This window comes from Haliotis cracherodii, unplaced genomic scaffold, assembly GCF_022045235.1.
Source record: "Haliotis cracherodii isolate W230 unplaced genomic scaffold, xgHalCrac1.p SCAF_11, whole genome shotgun sequence".
NCBI classification, from domain to species: Eukaryota; Metazoa; Mollusca; class Gastropoda; order Lepetellida; family Haliotidae; genus Haliotis; species Haliotis cracherodii.
Window position 1 is genome coordinate 909044 of NW_027266266.1, and position 20172 is coordinate 929215.

Genomic DNA, 20172 nt, shown 5'->3' on the forward strand with positions numbered 1-20172 from the left:
TACCATTCACAATGATACAATCGTTATAAAATCATGTAAAACAATAAACAATGCAAGTATCATATGAATAATTGTCGTTTTAAAAAAATGTTTCTTATGGTAGACGCAATACATTTAATGCGCTTAGGAATATTTACAGATAACAATTTAATTAACAGATCTTTACGTTCTGTAGAATTGTAAAAGATAAGTTAATGTTGTATCTTAGGCCCTTATAAAGATAACACTCAGAAAGGAAATGAACTTCTGTTTCCAATCAACAAGTTCTGTGCTCTAACGGGGTAGGGGGTCTATCGCCCCATCCTGTCTCCACATGAAGGGAGAGGCTTCCACAACGTAGTCTAGTTAGATATTGTCTGAGATTCCTGGATATAATGGTTTGCAAGCAAATTTCGGGGACAAGAACATTTTTTAAAAGACGGTAGTTGTGTGGCAGATACATATTATTGTATTATATAGTTATGTAAATATTAGTTTTAAGTCATTTAAGTGTTGCATTGATATTTGTATAATGACAATTGCATTATGAATTGCAGGTGTATTATTTCCGATTTTAACTAATGAATGTATTTTTTCTATCAACAGGTTTGGTCATTTTTTGATACAGGCTATAATTATAAGGACACAGAAGGTTGAGTCTATTATTAGCTCTATAGTTAGTTTCATTCTAATATGATTAAGGGTAGATAGGTAGGGCTACCACATTATTACGTGGCCTGATTTCATGAACACCGATTGGATCATTCAAACTCTTGCCCTCTTTCCTAATTCAAAGCTGCACTTCACAGTCACTCTTTGCACCATCAGGATTGTTATGCCATGGAGTCATAAACAAATGCAAATACCTCACAGGTTAGTTTAATCTCTTACATTGGTTTATGAGTGTGTACACTTTATATGTTATATTTGTATTGTGTGGATATAAATAAAACAAGTAAATTCAACCTTAATAATGGTAAATCTAACCTAAATGTAAATAACACTTCAGTCAGGTTCTAGTGCATTTCAGAGTATAGAATCAATACAAAAACTATCAAATAACTCATATAATTCATTCAGGTAATTATATTTTCCCTATGAGTGAATTGTTGCATGTTTGAGTGTTTGATTGATTGACTGATTTCATATATGAGAGGAAGAATAGTGTATATGTGAATGTAAGTACGAATGTGATTTTAGCCTAAGTTGTTTTGATGTGTTCCAGGTGTTGGTAATGATAATAGCTATGTTGATTTGTAGTTACTGTATAAATAATGTTGCATATTGTTTACACGGATTTTAGGTACGCTTGGTATATCTGGCTTGGCGGAGCTTGGTGAACGTCGTGTGCACCCTAGTGCCATACACCGGGTAGGAATTATGCTATTTTGCATCGCGTATGTTTATGTGATACTGAGTATCACATTTATTCTATTTGATATGCGTATTGCATTAAGACGTCTGTGTCATATTTAATTTGAAGATATTTTGAAGATATGAGTTAATCAAGGAGTTATCTCCCCTTGTTGTATTGTCATACGATCTGTCATTTTTCTTTCACCTAATTTGTGTAATGGACTGTTTTTAAGCCTCGGGTATATTGTATGACGCTATATAAATTGAATGATATATTGTTTCAGGGTGTGTTTAATTGACCGGGAATAAAACGTTCTCACCCCGTAACCAGTGTCTTGGACTTTTGATGTTGCCTCCACACTAAAATCGGTTACAGTTGCATAACTTATTTTCATGCTGAGGATTGTTCAAACTATAAAAGTACAAACATCATTATATTTTTCTTCAAGTTTTATCAAAATCAAATATATTCTACTACTTTAAGTTTCACATTCCCAAGCCAGTGAACGCTACATAGTTTACAGGACGCCTATCATAATATGTAACGCTTGGAGATGCAAGCTGTCGAAACCAGTCAAACGAGCTAGCAGATGCTAATCAGCTAGCGCTATTAAAATTCTAGACCCGGCTAGTTTCAGACACAGCCGACCAGCCTATAAATAATGAACTAATCAAGTCAGCACATCAAAACTTGCCAAATTTGACCAACATGTGGGAAGCCATTGTTATTAATTCCAAACTGGACAGGTGGGTAGCGACATGCTTTCAAACGTGGACTGGAGGTCTCGGGTATAAATGCAGGAGTATCTTGGCATTGAGTCATTCCTGCATTTCGCCTTAGTACCTCCCTGTCTGTTTCTGAAGGTAAGTTACTTTTACTTATTACTTATTCACGGGAAACATTTCATGTTTCAATATAATGAGTAGCATAGCATCGGCAGCTAAATGTATGTATTAACAGATAACCAGTCTGTGACTGTGCCTAGAATACAACACACGAAAAGTAAAACTGTTTCTGTAGCTAAATACGCACAGATTAGGTAATGTCTTTTATATAGAATACTAAACGAGCTCCCGTGTAATACCAATTTTATGAAACGAGTGAATAGTTCTGGTATCTGACGAGCGAAAGCACAATGTTGTAAGTGACCATGGCGCTTATAATATGGTAACTTAATGAGTCCACTGTAAAAAAACTCATTATCATTTCTTAACTATTAATTTCAATAAATAAATGCTTTACTAGCTAATTGCTCATTATGATGTCTTAACTATGAAATGAAATACTGAGATACAGGAATCTCCCCTTCCAGCCTCCCCATCCCTCACCATCCCCGCAACAACGTCATCAACGGCATCAACATCAAAAGCATCAACGTCCAGGACAACATCCTTACCAGCGCCATCCCCATCCTCCTGATCATCTGCATCAATAGCCTCTTCGTCAGCAGCTGAACATCCATCTCATACAATTAACACACCACAGGTCAGGCTGAGGACATACGCGGGACAAGAGAAATCATCAAGCAATCAACAAAGAGAGCACTGACCTCAAAACCTAAAGATCCTTAATTCTCAGTAGGTGATCTAGTCCTGATGCAAAATTCCCATGTTCTCCCTGGTAGGTCCCCGAAACTGTCAGTTAAATGGGTAGGTCCCTACACCATACTTGAGATTGGTCCCAATCATACCTTCAAGCTACAGCATGTCCAAACGAACAAGACGCACAAGGCACTTATCCATGCCAATCGCCTGAAAGCCCACAATGTTCTCACTCCCAACGACCGCCTTCCAGATCACACTCCCAACCATGGTCGTCATTCTCCTCTTCCCAGCACCTCTGCTGAACCGTCACACATTCTCCACTTCCCAGCACTTCTGCTGAAGTGGACACACATTCTCCTCTTCCCAGCACTTCTGCTGAAGTGGACACACATTCTCCTCTTCCCAGCACGTCTGCTGAAGCGGACACACATTCTCCTCTTCCCAGCACCTCTGCTGAACCGTCACACATTCTCCTCTTCCCAGCACTTCTGCTAATGCTGACACATCCTCAGACACACAGGTGGTTCTTCCACAGCCACACATCAGTGATGCAGGCTCTGCACCATCCATTGCCCGCCAACAGGTTGACAAATTTCAAGATAATCAAACGTATCCTGTTGACAAGATTATCAGATGCAAAATGGCAAACGGTACCAAACAGTACCAAATCAAGTGGTTAGGCTACTCAGAAACGACCTGGGAGCCCGCCTCCAATCTTGATCCATCCCTGATCAAGCACTTCCATAGGTCCAGAACAATGTCTGGTAAGAAGCGCAAACATGGACATAAGTACTTCCAATGATTCATTTGCATATTTGTTATCAAGCTACCCCCATATCTTTTGTGACGTGAATTGCATGGCCATAAGATATGAGTGACCATCCCTTTGCAGTTACCAAGTGTTCTGTGTCTCATAGTGCTAGGTTGTTTAGGTGTTTGTGGCCAAAACATTCTTCTCAACCAGGCCAACCATTTCATCAAAAGTTCATCCTGGAGCTTGATTATCCTGTGGCATATGGCTCTGTTTGCCCGCGTTACCAGTGTAATCGGATATACTCCTGTCTCGACTCTGGTGAGTGAGTGAGTGAGTGAGTGAATGAGTGAGTGAGTGGGGGAGTGGGGGAGTGGGGGAGTTGGTGTGTGGTAGGTGGGTGGGTGAGTGACGGTCGATCATGACGATGGTCTGTAAATAATCGAATCCTTATCAAACGATCCAGTGATTGATACCAAGAGAAACGATTCACGCCGCCGGGGCACATCGATACGCCAACAACCCGATCAGTTCAATTCAGTCACGAGTTGCCTCACACACAAATAACCCTGATGCATCGCCTATATACTACAATGCACATTTTCAAACTGACAATGGATACTATCACAATCCTTCCTTGACATTGAGAATGTCCATATTGATCATTACCCTATGTCGGTCTACATTGTTTGGAGCTGCATTTTTCTTCACACTTAAAATGTCGTTTATTTGTAGTTTTTTTGTAGGAATGTATGCGGACGTCCACATACATGTACAACGATAATGTACATATTAACTTTTAAAAAAAGGATAACATTAGGTACAGTTATCGGATTCACTACAACACGAGTAGAGTTGTCCAGACACAACGGAGAGGCTAGGCGTCGACGGATAACAGATACAAAGTAATCGAATTGATTCAGGACTAAACAGATATTTTTTAATGTTATATTATGATTTGAGTTGCTAATGAATGATTAAGAAACTATATGTACATGTACGTAAACACCACAATCATCATGTAGTTCAAAGTAGTTGAGGGCAGCGCTACAGTACTGCTCCTGGCTTCTGATTGGTCGAGAGGATCACGTGACCTCTCTTACGTCACTTACGTCCTGCGTGCGCATCCAAGATGGCGACACATCCGTTTCCGATGGCGTGCGCCTCCAAGAGGGCGGCGCATCCATTTCCGGTGGCGCGCCTCCAAGATGGCGTCGCATCCGTTTCCGTAGGCACCCTTGGCACCTGCCGCATTGCCATGGGGGAGACATTGTGGGTGATGTTTCTTTCCACAGGGGCAAAGGCTGTGTCACTGAGACGATTTCTAAATCCCAGTTTTCTTTCATGTTGTTGCTCCTGCTGCTGCTGCTCATGATGGTGATGATTTCTTTTTACAAGTGACACTGATCCACTCGAGTCCACTCTTGTTTTATAGGAGAGACACTGACACCTTGCTTCCTGGTTGGTTCCCCAGGCAGCAGTTCCGATTGGTTCGTTCCGGTGCCTGGCCTGCACCTCGGTTTTCCAAAACGGACCGATTCCTGTGTTTCTTTTCCATAGGAAATGGATTTTACCATGGGAGAGAAAGCACAACCCCGGTTCGACCAAGCATGGTCCGAGCGCCGCCTCTGATTGGTCGACAACCCAGACTTTTTTCTTGGGTAGCCTTGGTATTTTTTTATGTAGACGGTCGTCTGAATGCTAAAGGTGGACCTTCATAGGTAGGAATGAACGTGGGAATGCCTACGTGATGTACGTTGTGTCACCCCCGTGTGTGTGTGTGTGTGTGTGTGTGTGTGTGTGTGTGTGTGTGTGTGTGTGTGTGTGTGTGACTACAAACATTGCTTAGTATTGAGATGGATAGAGAAAGATCGATACACATACGTAACGTTTGCACACGTGATGTACTTCGTGTCGCGATGTGAACGTCATGTTCTTTATGTGTTGCCATGCAAACGTAGTGTCATGTGTGTGTGTGTCTTCAAATTATTATTATTATTTAATGATACCGAGGTAGTAGTATAGGTAATAGGGGTTATGCCGCAACTCCACTGGAGCTGGATTTATATACCTATACTGCTACTACAGCGATTGAGATCAACCGAATGGGTGACACGATTATCAGGCGTTGTATCAGCGCTGAATATTGAAGTAACGAGATTAATAGGGAAGAAACCATCCGATGCTATTAAAATGAAATCCGTGACTTCCGAATCTTCAGCACCGAGGAGAGGCAAAGAACAAAAACTTCCGGATAGAGTAAGGGTAAGATATTTATACCAGGCAGGTGAACTCGAGGGAGGCTTACGTCGCGCAACCGATCCCATATGGTCCCTTAAGACGTATAACATTAGTAGATTGGTTACGAAAGAAGGAGAGCCTATTCTTTATTATCTTCAAGATGGACCGGGTAGGGCATTTGTACGAGAAGAGTTGCTCATAGTTCCCGACGGTAAGGTATTACCACCATAACCATAAGCATAGGTAGTTACACCATCATTATCAATCCATCTCTTTGTATCTAAGGGGGATAATGATGTCTTGTTCATTCTTAATACATATATGCTATGATTGTAACTTCTTAAAGAGTTCATCTCGTGTTTGAACGTTCTACCATTGAATAATGATTCTTTATACTGTTCGTGTTTGATATGCTTTTTTACAACATACTTCTTAACACCCTTAGCTTTTCTTATCTCTCCATTATCGGACTTCTTTATAGAATACATCATAGGTCTTAATCCGACATACTCCGCTTTAGGGGTCCAAGCACATTCATCCTTCATCTTACCTAACACCTTTTTATTTACAACGCTGTCGTACATATCTATTTTTTCTGCCATATCTTTATACACATCCTCGGTTTGTATTTCCAACAACAAAGAATCTGTGTCGGTATATAACACCTCGCATCTATCGCCGTATTGCTTCTTAAGTTCGTTGTAATAAATGTCATACATTAAGTGTTTTGACAAGTCGAGAATACTCATACCGACGTACACCGGTCTGTTGAATTTTATATTACTCTTCTGCATATGCAACACGGCTAAGTCGTTATCGAATATCTTGCTTCTGTTAAAAGCCAGACTGGCTATAAGTTTCCTGAGTCTTTCTTCCTCATTAGATCTGACTAATTTAGCATCAACACGCTTTCTGAGATTCTCCATAGTTTTACCAAATACTGAGTTATTCATGAGCTTATATAGATTCTTTTCAAAATTGCTGGTAGCTATCTTTCTTAAATCTGTGTTCAACCTGATATAGGGCTCCATCCAAGGGCTTTGATCAAACTTTAGAACTCTGTGTATTTTATTAAGTTTCATACCTAATGATAGATATAACTGGAGATTTCTGTAGTGAACTATATATTTTGTCTTATTCATCAAATTTGGTGCGAGTTTTTCTACGTTAGCTAACATACTATTACCCATAAAGGAGCGTTGATATTCCGACATCCAATCTTTATTAACCATTAATCTTTCGGGAGCTAGCGGATAACTGTTATGATCTTTATGTAACGAACTTGGATTTTCCAAGTCAACTTCTATTATGTACCCTTTATTCTCATCATTATTATGGATATTATTAACATTGATATTATGGATATCATCGACCCATTCAAAACCACCCGTGGGTAAAGGTTGACTCATAGCCCATCCATACAAATTGTTAGCGTCGAGATATAATATATGCGTGTCGGGTTTACTCGGATCGTATCCTTCCACTAATTTATTATTAGCCTTAGAATACCTTTTCGCTGCCATCGATATACCCCCTCTTAATCCTTTCTCAATAAACAAGTGCATATCATAATCTGTGAGTAGTTTTAGTTCTACGCCGGTCTTCTTCAACAATGCATCCCACGATAGTCAGGGACTGGAATAGTACCATGCCGGGTCCAAGCCATATTGTTTTAAACACGTCATTCTAAATATCTCGAATATATCGGCGAGTAACAGTACATCAGTTTTTAAGTACAGATCGTGATAATCACCTAAATTCTTACAACCTAATTTATCCCAGACCGTCAGAGCATGTTCATAATCGGCATCTGTTATTTTAGATTCTGTTATGTTACTATAGAATGATTCAAGGGGTGGTAATTCAATTTCTTCGAATCTAGACCAATCATCCATGTATTCGTAAGGATATACACCTTTTCTCAGCAACAAATGATGAGTTATCTTATAGATATATTGATTTGTTATCTCAAAGTCATCGGGATTGTTTGCATTAGCTAAATTGTCCAGGGAAGATAACAGAAACTGTACGGAGTCTATGAATTTAAGCCCATTACTTTGCTTTATTCTAGATTTCCCATCCTTGTCCTTATAATGTATAGGTTTAGTCAACGAGAACGATATGTATTTTTCCATATTGTTAGGAATGCACGTTAAACCGCCGTCGGTCTTTGAGATAGCTTGCATAATGAGATGTGAATCGTATCCCCTAAGGTTGTGAAACACAACGGGGATGGGCATTGTTTGAGAATTCATTTTTAGTTTCAAGTTACACTCGTTATGCGCGGCTCCCCGATAATTACCCGTGACGTGGCAATGATCTCTTACGGAATCCCCATCAAAGGGTTTATTACAAACATGACAACTCGTTGACTTCTTATGGGCCATCCAATCGTCCCTCGTCATACACATGGGTTTCTTACACGATAATTTTTCCCTAATTATTCTCTCTTCGTTTTGTAGATATTCTAGGAACTTTCCCGCTGCATCGGGACCTCTGTAAATCACGGGAGTGTTTGTTTTCCCATCATACCTTACAACTATATAGCCAAACCCACAAGGAATATGTTCTTGAGTTTTGTACGTAAAACTATCTTGATTGCTATGGTTGGTATATTCTATGGGTTTGATAAGCGCTTCGAAGTCGGCGTTAATTACGTACGGTACGGGCATTTGATTACAATAATGTTCAAATTTTAATATATTTTTTCCCTCTTTAGGCATATCGATCCTGATAGCGGTCTGTCCAACACCTCTGCAGTCTTTCTTTAGTTTGATTGTATAATAGCCTGTTTAAACTCTTTATCCACGATTAATGATATTTACCATCTTTTTCAATCAGAAATGAATTGATTCAAGGGATATGTTCCAGAGCGGAGCTTATCCTGTGTACAACAATTCCTTTAGAATGTCCAAAAACATTTATAGCTAAATTATTTTGCTTTTCCACCTTATCAATTTGTGATATTGGTGTAGGTTCGTCTTTACCATCGAAGTTGAGTCCATAGTTTTGGGGATAGCTAGAAGGTCTATTTGCAATTTTAGAATCTACGGGGAACAATGGAGATCATATCGTCATTCTTAAACAGTCATCGGATTTATTTTTTTACGTTAATTATGGTTTTTTTCTTCTTATAATACGGGAGTAAATCTATATAAGATCCACCTTTGAAGGGCATATAATTTGCTATATCTGAACATAAACTATCGATTTTATCCACACCCCAAACCGAACCTCTATTAGTCCAACGTTCTAGAGTTTCCTGTATCCTCTGAATTGATGTATCTAATGATGCATTTTTAGTATCGGATTTGGTTATAACTTCTTGATTGCTACGGAAATATGGTTCGGTATATTCGGTGCTATCGTCTGTGTTACTTTTACTCAATAACATTTTAATCGTCAGCTGGTATTTTATACTATGTAAATCATCTAACTCCTCGTTAATTTTACTCCATATGATGGGCTTAATATTGTTAACATCCATGTTGGAATTAATTTCCATCTTCCAACCTCTTAGATATTTACCAACGCCGTCGGTTGTGGGTACAAATATTAATTCTTGTTGTTTATTCTCAACATCATTACCAATATTAACATTATTATCATCATCATTATCTAGTAAAGCGATCAATTCAGCTCTTCTGATTCGAGAATAACCTCTCAGCCCACTGTTTCTCGCTTGAGCTTTGAGTTCTCTAACAGTCTGGGGTTTGTTGTATTCCAAACCGAGTAAGGTAATCAATTCAGCTTTTCTCATTCGAGAATATCCACTTAGACCACGTTGCTTTGCCATAGCCTTCAACTCTCTGACAAAAACCATTGTGGTTGAATGGTATATGCAAAATGAGTCAAATGTTTAATTGGTTGTTTTTCATATGTTTAAATACGTATTCTCCCCAACCTATTCCTCTCATTGATGTAATCCCTCTTCCTAGCATAAATAATCTGGTTCGTGACCCTATCAGCACCGTGTTTCTTACATAAACAATAACGACCTTTGACCCCTATACCACATACAGAACACGTATAGTTTATGTTTCCGCGCCTGATGTAATAATTGTGTATGCCGCAGTAAATTTCAGCACAGCGTCGGTTACATAGAGTCTTCTTACCCATGATTGTAAATTTGCAATTATTCATGGTTTATCCATCTATCATATCATTTATCTAAATGCAAATCACATCTACACTACACAAGGCCAAAAAGCGTCCATTCCAATTTGGAATGAACGTTGGAATGCTTTGGAAAGATCGCTCATTCCAAACTTTCCAAAAAATCCAAAATTGGAATGGCAACATTTCCAAACATATTTCCAACACAGGAAATGTTTGGAATGACTTGGGATGGTTTGGAATGGTTTGGAACGGTTTGGAAATATGTTTAGAAGGAACAAGTTAAAATATGTTTATCAGTAATTTGAACAATGAAAAGACTATGAATCATTTATAGTTTAAACTATATATAAGAAATAATAAATTTATCTCAAACATTCACTACTTGTCTGTCTAGCGAGGGGCTTTTACAGTCGCATTCTCCCTAAGATGAGAGAGAGACCCGCACTTGACTCGAAAAGACACTTACTTACTTATATTTGAGATCATATAACTTGCGCTTTCCGACTGCAAGGGTATGTCGCACACGGGCCCGGCCAGTGAGGAGGGGGGGGGGGGGGGGGGGGGGGGGGGGGGGACTTTAGGTGTTGCTTATATAGTAATTTTGAAATTTGGAAAGAATGCCAAGAGTGGGTGGGGGACGAACTATGGGAGCTGTATGTGTTGGGTGGTTGTTGGATAAGGTAGTTTTGGTTTTATTATTTTATTTGGGGTTTAAATGCGACTAATTAGTCCTGTTTTAATTAGGTATAAACCTAAGGCTTTGATTTTTGGATTAGTGAGACTTTTGAATTCTGATTTTGAGCTGGGTAAGTTTAAGCATATTTCTAGGAGTTTAAGGGATAATCTTGCTGCTTTAACTGCCTTTTCATTTCCAAAGATTCCTACGTGGGCGGGGGTCCAAATGAATTCTATTTGTTTACCTGTCCTAGTTAAGTTGTTTGAGCTATTGAGTATTTGATTTATTAGTGTTTTTATTTTTGAGGGCTTGTAGTCCACTGAGGGAGGATGAGGATTTTTTGTTGTTTTTTAGATTGTGTAGTGCTGGGACAACTAATAGGTCTCAAGATTAAGTATTCGGCTGGATGGCAGCTGCCATTTAATTACAAAACAGACAGTCATCTAGACGGCTCACATGTAAGTGCGCCGACATGTGCCTAACATCATAAAATGGACAATCTTTGGTAACATCTAATTTATTGTTGTCTCACGCCAGAGCTGTGAATAATTCTGTTCATTGAACAATTGGAATTCAGGAAGTTATCAATAATTGTTTTACTTAACATAAGATGAGATAAGTTGTTTACAACATAATATTATGATGTCAGGACGTACTACAGTCAAAACCATATATTTTAAAATCAATTTAATGACAGACTATGATTTCCAAGTCCCGATTAGCAAATCAATGAGGTATCAGTTTCACCACATGTGCACAGATCGCCTATACTTATATATATTTTTTTCATAACTATTCTCCAGTTAAAGTCCTATCCTCTTATAAAAAAATCTGTGAGAGTGATCATCATTAATGAAACTCATTCTCGTCAAAGAATACAGAACAAATGAAGAATCAGATGCATACATTTATTGCCATGCTTCATTCATCACGAAGTAGATTTACATACATTTGTGAATAGCACTTAAACTGTGATAATGAATTTTACCATTGTCCATATTATATTATAAATATTAACCATAATATGGATTTCCAAATATATAAATGACTCCAACGTTGATATTTCAGACAAAAACAAAGTCAGCTGCATTTTAACGTTCAGGGGAAAAGGGTTTGCTTTCACAATTGAACATTTGTTTTCACCAATGGACAATCAAATCAAGCCAAAAACACGAAAAATACACATATATGGTTAGCGACCTTCAATATACAGCGAGTGGGGGGGGGGATGAATTCGTCTGCTCTAACTGCCTTCACAAAAACATTCCAGCCCTTAATTACCGAGGCAGCTGTGACGTAGTAGCATTACATTCGCTGCGTTTGCAGCATGTAAGATGTGTAATCTGTGGAGTGACTAAAGTAATATTACGGCTGAAATCTTACTTGCATGGTTGTTTTAATAGAAAACTTACGGTTTAAAAACACAATTGTTCTTATATAATGTTTTTAGGTTTGGTTTATAAATACAAGAGAAGATTTTTTACACATATAAAACTGGTCGAAAATACAGCTGAACAATAGAAAAATAAAAATAGGAGTTGTGAATTGTGACAAATTTTAATTACATCACCGTGTCAATGATTATGGATTGATTCCGTCAAACAACTGTCAAACCATTTATTGCCATGTACGTACATGTACACAGGAAGTCGGCGCTGTCGGAGGCTCCAGGTAAATAAACATCGTGGTTTTATGACGGGTGATCAGACGAACCGTGAACCAGGGGCATGCAACGTAATTACACCTTAAGGTTGTAGAACCAGGGTATTGTCTCTTGGACTGGTTAATTGACCGTACGTATAATTGGTAAATATATTCGTTTTGACACCCGTGTTTCATGCGCATCCCGGCTCATGAGCAGAATACAGACAAATGAGGCCCCGTGATCAGCGGAGCGTGAACAACATGGATGCCGCCTTTCGGCCATACCCAACAGTCAAGCTGCGATCTTGGAACTGAATCCAACTGCAAGCGGAGACAAGATTTCTTCCCTTACCCAATCATGTGCGTTGCTCAGAAATGTTCAAATCTATCTTCAGTAAATCAGGAAATTAATGCGAGCATGACATTAATGAGAAAAATGCGATCGTCAATCCCCCTGATTATTTTAATATGTTTCATTTCATCATAATAAAAAAGCTGGTCACTTATAAGGTTACCACGTTGAAAATGGAAACGATCGTTAACAAAAACAACAAAATGTATTCTCTCATCACTCAGCCTAACAGTGATATAACTGCAAATTAAACAATCAAGTACGCTAAAGTATTACACATGGTGGGTGGAGGACCAGGGGCACTTTGAGTTTGACAGGTGTCATCAACTGGTCAAGTAACATCACGGTTTGTATATTCACGTTGATTGGACAGTCTAGACTGGCGCCTACTAATCATGACGGCGTCTTCAGAACAGACTTTATTTCTCCCAGGTTTAGGCTTACGTGGATAACGGAAAATTTTGTTTAAGTGATAGCACATTTGTAATTCAATCTAATATACTTTCCTTGATTGATTATATGGCTGCGGTCGTAGATCCGGATGTATCTAAATATGCTCAGTATATACACAGGGTTTATTGTTATACTATTAAGATTAATAGATACAATTAAGTATTTATACCCTTGATCATTAAGTTAGGCACTACTTTCACATTTTGATTTGTGTGATTTGGGTTATGATTAAATTGACAAAATAAGAAATCATTCCGTGTATATGTGTATTATATATTGTACTTCAATACGTAATTAAATTGTGTATAAATAAGGACACTAGTTAATTACTGTAATTGATTATTTGATAGACATATTCACATTAAGTTGCGTGATATGTCACAGAGGTAAAGCTAACTCATAACAACTAATTGTCCCATTTATTTGGCTTCTATCTTTTATATGAAACAAATGCTATAACATGGGGTGATAAACTTCATTGGCAATAGACGTAGCATATAATTGTCCGCATGAACAGTCTACTCTGTTCCAGATAAGTTTATTCATTTTGTCAGCATTTAAATCATTGCATTCCTGGCTCAATGATTCATTTGACGAAATCTTGTTACCTGTTTTGAATTACCGTCAGATAGTTCCAGAACAATTATAAAATTTCCAGCCCTATGTGTTGCGCATAATTCCGAGATAATTCGAAGTTCATATTCTTGTACGAACACTTGTCAAAATTTATTTATACCTAGAACTAACATGTACATATGTATATTAGTTCAAATTATAATAATGAGGCCCTCTATATTCTCGAAACGGTCTTTGTTCTACGACAACCGGTATGGGAAAACAAAATATTTGTTTAATTGTTCAAAGTTCAAAGTCAATGTCATATGATTATAGACAAGGAAGATACGAAATTAAATATAAAGAGTAGCCACTTTAAATGACAGAAAATATTTTAGTTAAATTTGCTCATGATTTGGTCTTTTCGTGGTACATAGCACCAAAATACTCTTAATTATTTACTTTCATGTCATTACTAATCTCACATAAGGTCAAAAGTTGTACAACTTTTAACAGATATGATTATGACATGTTGTATCCAAACATTTCCAAACATTTCCAAACATTTCCAAACAAATCCAAACATTTCCAAACATTTCCAAACAAATCCAAGCTTGGAAATATGACCTTGCCAAATATTGGAATGGTCATATTTCCAATTGGAATGGTGGTATTTCCAAGTTTTGGATTTTTTGGAATAGATGATATTTTGTCCAGTGCTATTGATTAGCTGTCAGCCAACGCTATTTATAGATTAGCTAACTAGGTCATGGTTTATGCATAGCCACAGCTGTGGTTATTTATGAGTAGTCACATAGCTGAAAATCAATACAGCAGTCAATCCCATAATCACAAATGTGACCTCGCGGTTCTTTTGTTCCTCTGATGGTGTATAAAACTGACTCATTGTTGGTCTCGGTATTGGGTGGAGTTTTTTTTTCCATAAACGAGGAAGTATTCGTGCATTGCAGATTCGACATCCTTAAACGTTTGAATTGAATGTCCTTCCTTAAGCAGTTCTTCATGAATAAAGTCTAATCTCTTCATTCTCTGCCGCGTATATTGTGACTGGGCTGCTTGGAGTTGTTCTATTGCTTCGTTATGTCGTTTACGTTCCTCTTCAACTTCTTTAGCGTTTGATTCCCTCATACTAGAAAATAAATAATTACTCCCCGAAAAAGCTAGAGCATTAACAATAGCTCCACCGACCATCATCGCAATTGTTGCCATATGTTTAATAATATAATATATTCAAATGTTTAATTACTTCATTATGTCTTCCGGGATAAGCCCTTGTTTGATGAGCATATCCTTCGTTGCCATAGATAATCCAATATGAAGAACGGACATACTAATATCATAACTATTAAAATCTAGCTTGGAAGGTGTGGCTTTAGTGATCATTTTAGCCATACGAGCATAGCCAATGGCCAAGCCGGTGACCACCGCTGAATGATACGTTGCGTTTACCAACATTTTACCGTCTGTAGCTGGAGTAGTCATGCTTCTTATAGCATTTTATGGGGGCTAACCTCTAATTGAACTTGTTGCATTGGGGGTGACGTTTTCTCTTCTCCGGGTCTTATAAAAGAACCATACAGCCGCTATACCAGCAGCTCCTACTAGTGCCCATGTTTTAATCGGATTAATATTTGAATTATTTATTAATTTCGCTTTCCTCGCCAGTCCTCCCTTCCTTCCTGCAACTATTTTCAAAGGATTCTTTGTCACTCTGGCTGGTTTCTCATTCACATGTTGTGGTGGTTCCTCATTCACTCGTTGTTCCACAATCTGTTGTGGTTGTGCAGTTTTTTCCTCGTTCACTTGTTGCGTTTTCACAATCTGTTGAGTCTCCATTTATATTATTAAGTGGGCACGTATGTTTAAATTGACAATACCTAGCCGTTATTAAAGCTGTGGTGAACGGAGCTAAGAACATTCCGTATCTATGATAAAACTCACAGCTAACTGCGCTTATAGCGTGTTCAATGAATGGGTCTTTCTCTAGAGATTCGCATAAATACATGCGATGTTCTGCTGGGATAGGGAGAAACGTACTAGCTACGACTGTGTATAATTGTAACATAGCCGACCCTATCGTTTTAGTCATGGTAGCTCCCAGTCTAGACTCGTAACGCACGTACACGTTTTTTAATCTCTTCGTCGGTCATGTTATCAATTTTTTCGATGGTATAATTTTCTCCCAAATATTGATAACATTTTCCACCGGCTACCAAAGCCACGAGTCTTTCTCTATGTTTATCTAAAGATTTATCTGTAACTACTTCAGCATCAACATCAGATTCTTTGAGCATTTGTTCGATGAGTTTGTCGCATTCCATAATGTAATACCTAAGGAGATATTTATGTCTAACATAATATAATATGGCATATCCAATACATCCCGTAATAATGAACTGTTGCAAAAGAAAGAGGATTTCAGGCCACATTATGTCATATTAACCGCTAATGTTCAATTTGCTACATTTTGCTATAATTTTGCTACATTTTGCTACATTTTGCTGAGCAATTGCATAAGCAGCTGGTTGATCGGTTTTTAATACGAGTTTACAGTGCTTCGTTGCCGCTAACAGTTTTCTAACTTTAACTCGTTCGAGCTTGGTATAAATAACATCATTTTCCCGTAAACATTCTTCGAATGAATCTCGATCTTTGCAATGAAACAGCGCTACCCATTTGGTCTGCTCTCTGAGATCTTTCAGGACAGAGTTGTATTTTTGAGTAAGTACCCAAACGCTATGCTGAGTATGCCTACCGGAGAATGCTAAATACGAAAGCATATCTTTCTTTTTTGTGAGTTCTTTACTCGCGCTGCAGTCGTCTATTACGAAAAGGGTTGATTCTCCTTTGTATTTTTCGTGACATACTCGTAAACAGTCTTGTAAATGATCTCCCGGATCGACTCTGTGTACCCCGTCATCATTCATTACCCAATCTCTCGATAAGTATGTTTTATTAACGCTTATAGTCGGGCACAGAATAATAATATGATCGAAAACGTCCCTATAATGACTTTGTAAAATATCTAGAATAAAAGCTGTTTTTCCACAGCCAGTTTACCCGCAGGTGATAGTGCAGTGCGGATCTTTAGGTAAAAGATTATTAATAGATTGCTTGCACGAATCGTCCATTCTGTATATTAAGTTGCGCATCCATAATCACGTACAAATATATGTTTAATTTACCAGCTGATTCCTGAAGCTTCGTTATCTGTATGGTGGCACCCTCGCTAGCATTTTCTAATCTCCTCCCACTGCCGTGTAGTTGGTCATCGTCCGTTGTTCGCATGTCGAGCCATAGCGCGTACTTTGTGCTGAGGTATTCACCCATCGGTACACTCCCGGGAGACAGATCGTTCACGACCGCGATAACTTCCGGGGTGCGTTTTATAGAAGGAAGTTTTTTAATCTCATCCCACTGGTGATACGCTAGCATTCCTTGGCTATATAGTTGAACGCCCTCGATAGTCAATTCTACTTTTGTAATCTTGGGATTGTAGAACTTCTCGGTATTTCTTTTAAATGCATCAGAGGGGTCCTCGAACAACATTAAAATACCCTTCGACGACCTCGTAGGGACGTTTAGATTGATATTCCACATCGAATCTTTTTCGTCCCTCGTGATCTTTCGGTGTCGCAGCACGCGATCGTACAAAATGGCTAAACTTCCGGTATAATGGTTACGAATTTGTCTGGCTAATTCTGGATACGTTATCATATCGTACTCCAGCGAGATATTGTCAGTGGAATAGCTAGCATCTTCAGCAGCTCTGATTACTCTACCATAGTCATTAAAAGTGAGTTCGTATTCTAACCTATCGCCTAGGGATGCTTGATAAAAGGGCATGTGGGAATCTAGTAATTCAAAGTAAAAATTTTTTACGACGGTATCATTACCATTTTCAGCACCTATGCGCAGTCTCAATGTGTTCTTATTACAAATACCTTGGTACTGTAAGTTTTCCCGCTCTTTATCTGTTCTCCAGAGATCCATGTAACAATAGTATACATCGCTATCATCGATACTCAAAACCTCATTACCGCTAATTTTAATGGCAATTTTCTTAATGATAGCATGACCTATGTTCTGAACGGGCTCCCTGTTAACGTCGTAGGAGTCAAACTAATAGTAAATGCTAGTCGGACAGTTCCCGGAACTAACACATCATGTGTGCCGAGATTAGGATAGCGAACCAGAAGCGTTTGATTCTGATCGATGGTACTAGGGTTATTAGTTATAGTTACAGACTGACGAATTGCTTTGACCCCTAATGGATCTCGAAGTCTACGTTGTAGGTTTAACTTGCGTCCGTATTGCAAAGACATTGTTATATTGAAAACATATACCCTATGTTTAATATAAAAATGACTGATTTTGATCTAGATACCTTTGATGACTTTGATAACCAGAATCCAATCGAAGATACTGATGAAACCAGCTTTATGAATTTTAACGATGAACTTTTACAATCAACCGTCAATGATTATTACGATAACTTTAAAGATACTCCTATTGGTCGTGACTATTCAAAGTTTGAGATAGATAGTAAAGGAATATTGCGACTGCGTGGCGAACCGGATATTGATCTTATGCATTATCGTACTCGTAAGCCCCTAGCCTTGTCTACAATAGCCGCTAAACACGGTATCGGCACTGTTCGTGATAAATTAAGTTTTGTGGACTACTCACGACTTTCCGTGAAGACTACTAAGGTTCTTAGGACTGTGCGGGAAGAACTCAGTAACACAGATAATTTGTAAGCAGCCTCGATGGTGGCCTCGAACGGACTCGGAAGAAATCTTAGATACCTATTACGATAATTCCACGGCCAGTGTACCATCCTCGGAGTTTAGTATTAGGGAATTACGAGGTCTTTACAAGGCATTACGAACAACGCGGGGAGAACTCATGAATAATACAGCCAAGATATCCGAAATCGACAAGCATATAGATTATGAGAAAACAAAACTTGAACAGGCGGGCGATGAGTTCAGTAGACGCCGCGTAGCGGAAAGATTGCGTAACTTAGAAGACGAAAGATCGGCCCGCCTCGAAGCAGCTTCCAGTAATAGAAAGGCACTTCGTTCGCAAATCAGTCGAATTCGAGAAACTATCGATCAAGTCCTCAACAATGACACTACACTGAAATTGAAAAAAATAAAACATTGTTCAGAGAACAGGGAATAACAATTGCCAGTATTTTAACCGCGTTGGGATTTATTATATCGACTTTGACTCTTGCGTTAACCGGTGGTACAGGTGGTACAGGTGGTAGTACACCGCCTAGTGATAAAAACGGTATAAAAGAGTGGATAAAAAAGCATTTAAGAGCATTAGGTTCAGCACTGAGAAAGCTCGCTGAGAAAGCCGCGGCTGCACTTCCCGGTATAATAGGGAGTGTTGTTTCCTGGCTCTTGAATTTATTAGCTAAGACCACCACTTGGCTTAGTCAAAACTTGTAGGGGCTGATCGTAGCAGTCGCAGGGCTGTTGTACGTATCCGCTTTTTATCGATATGTTGTTGATTTTTAGCCGCAATATGCGGTGACACTTGTGCGTTAGTAGATGGTTGAGCGATAGTTGGTGTTTGTGGCTTGACTGTTCCCTTTTCGCCTGTGATTGTTTGCGTTATTAATTCGACGTTAATATCTGAATTTATACCTGGTTTTTGTTGATCGGTAGCGATAACAATTTTATTATTATAGCCTATCACTTGACCGATCTTAAGTTCCACATTACTCGGAGACATGTATAGTCCCGGCGCATAAACAAAGTCCACTTTGGATTGAGCGTACTGTAATACATCTTGAAAACGCTTTATAGACGATGGTATGTCAACTGGTGAATTAATGGCGTCCTCCACGTTTGAGACAAACTGTTTTTGCGCATCGAGCGCCGTCCCAGAACCGATAATGGACGTTCGTGTTTGCGATTGTGCACCGAGAATTGCCAATACATAAGTTCTTATCGATTCATTAACTCTTACAAATCCTGGGTTAGTAAAATTATTTTCCGTTTTATCATTAAGAAATTCATTCCAAGTGTTTGCGGTATCGTTCATTTGTATAAATTTTGTAACAATATAAATTAAACCACTCTTAAAACTCATAATATCCCCTCTCCAATTGTTACTATAAAGTTCCCAGCCTTTATACCAATCACCGGTTTTTAGATGATGATCATACATTCTTGAGTAAAGTTTGCTGGTACTCTCCAACTTACCAAAATTAACATGAAGTTTATTAAGTTCTTTATATACATAATTGCTTTCTTCTTTGAAGGATATTTTTTCCTCAGTGTAAGGAACACCTAGACCATTGTTTGCTCCTTTAATCCGCCAATCTTTACTTGTAGAAATATTAAATTCCTTACAAATACGCTCATACGCGGACCTACACTACTGCCTAGAAGTTCATTCCCCTTACACGCATGGGCAACGCGTTACGCAACCAGTGTGCATCGGGTTGGTCACGCGTGTGAT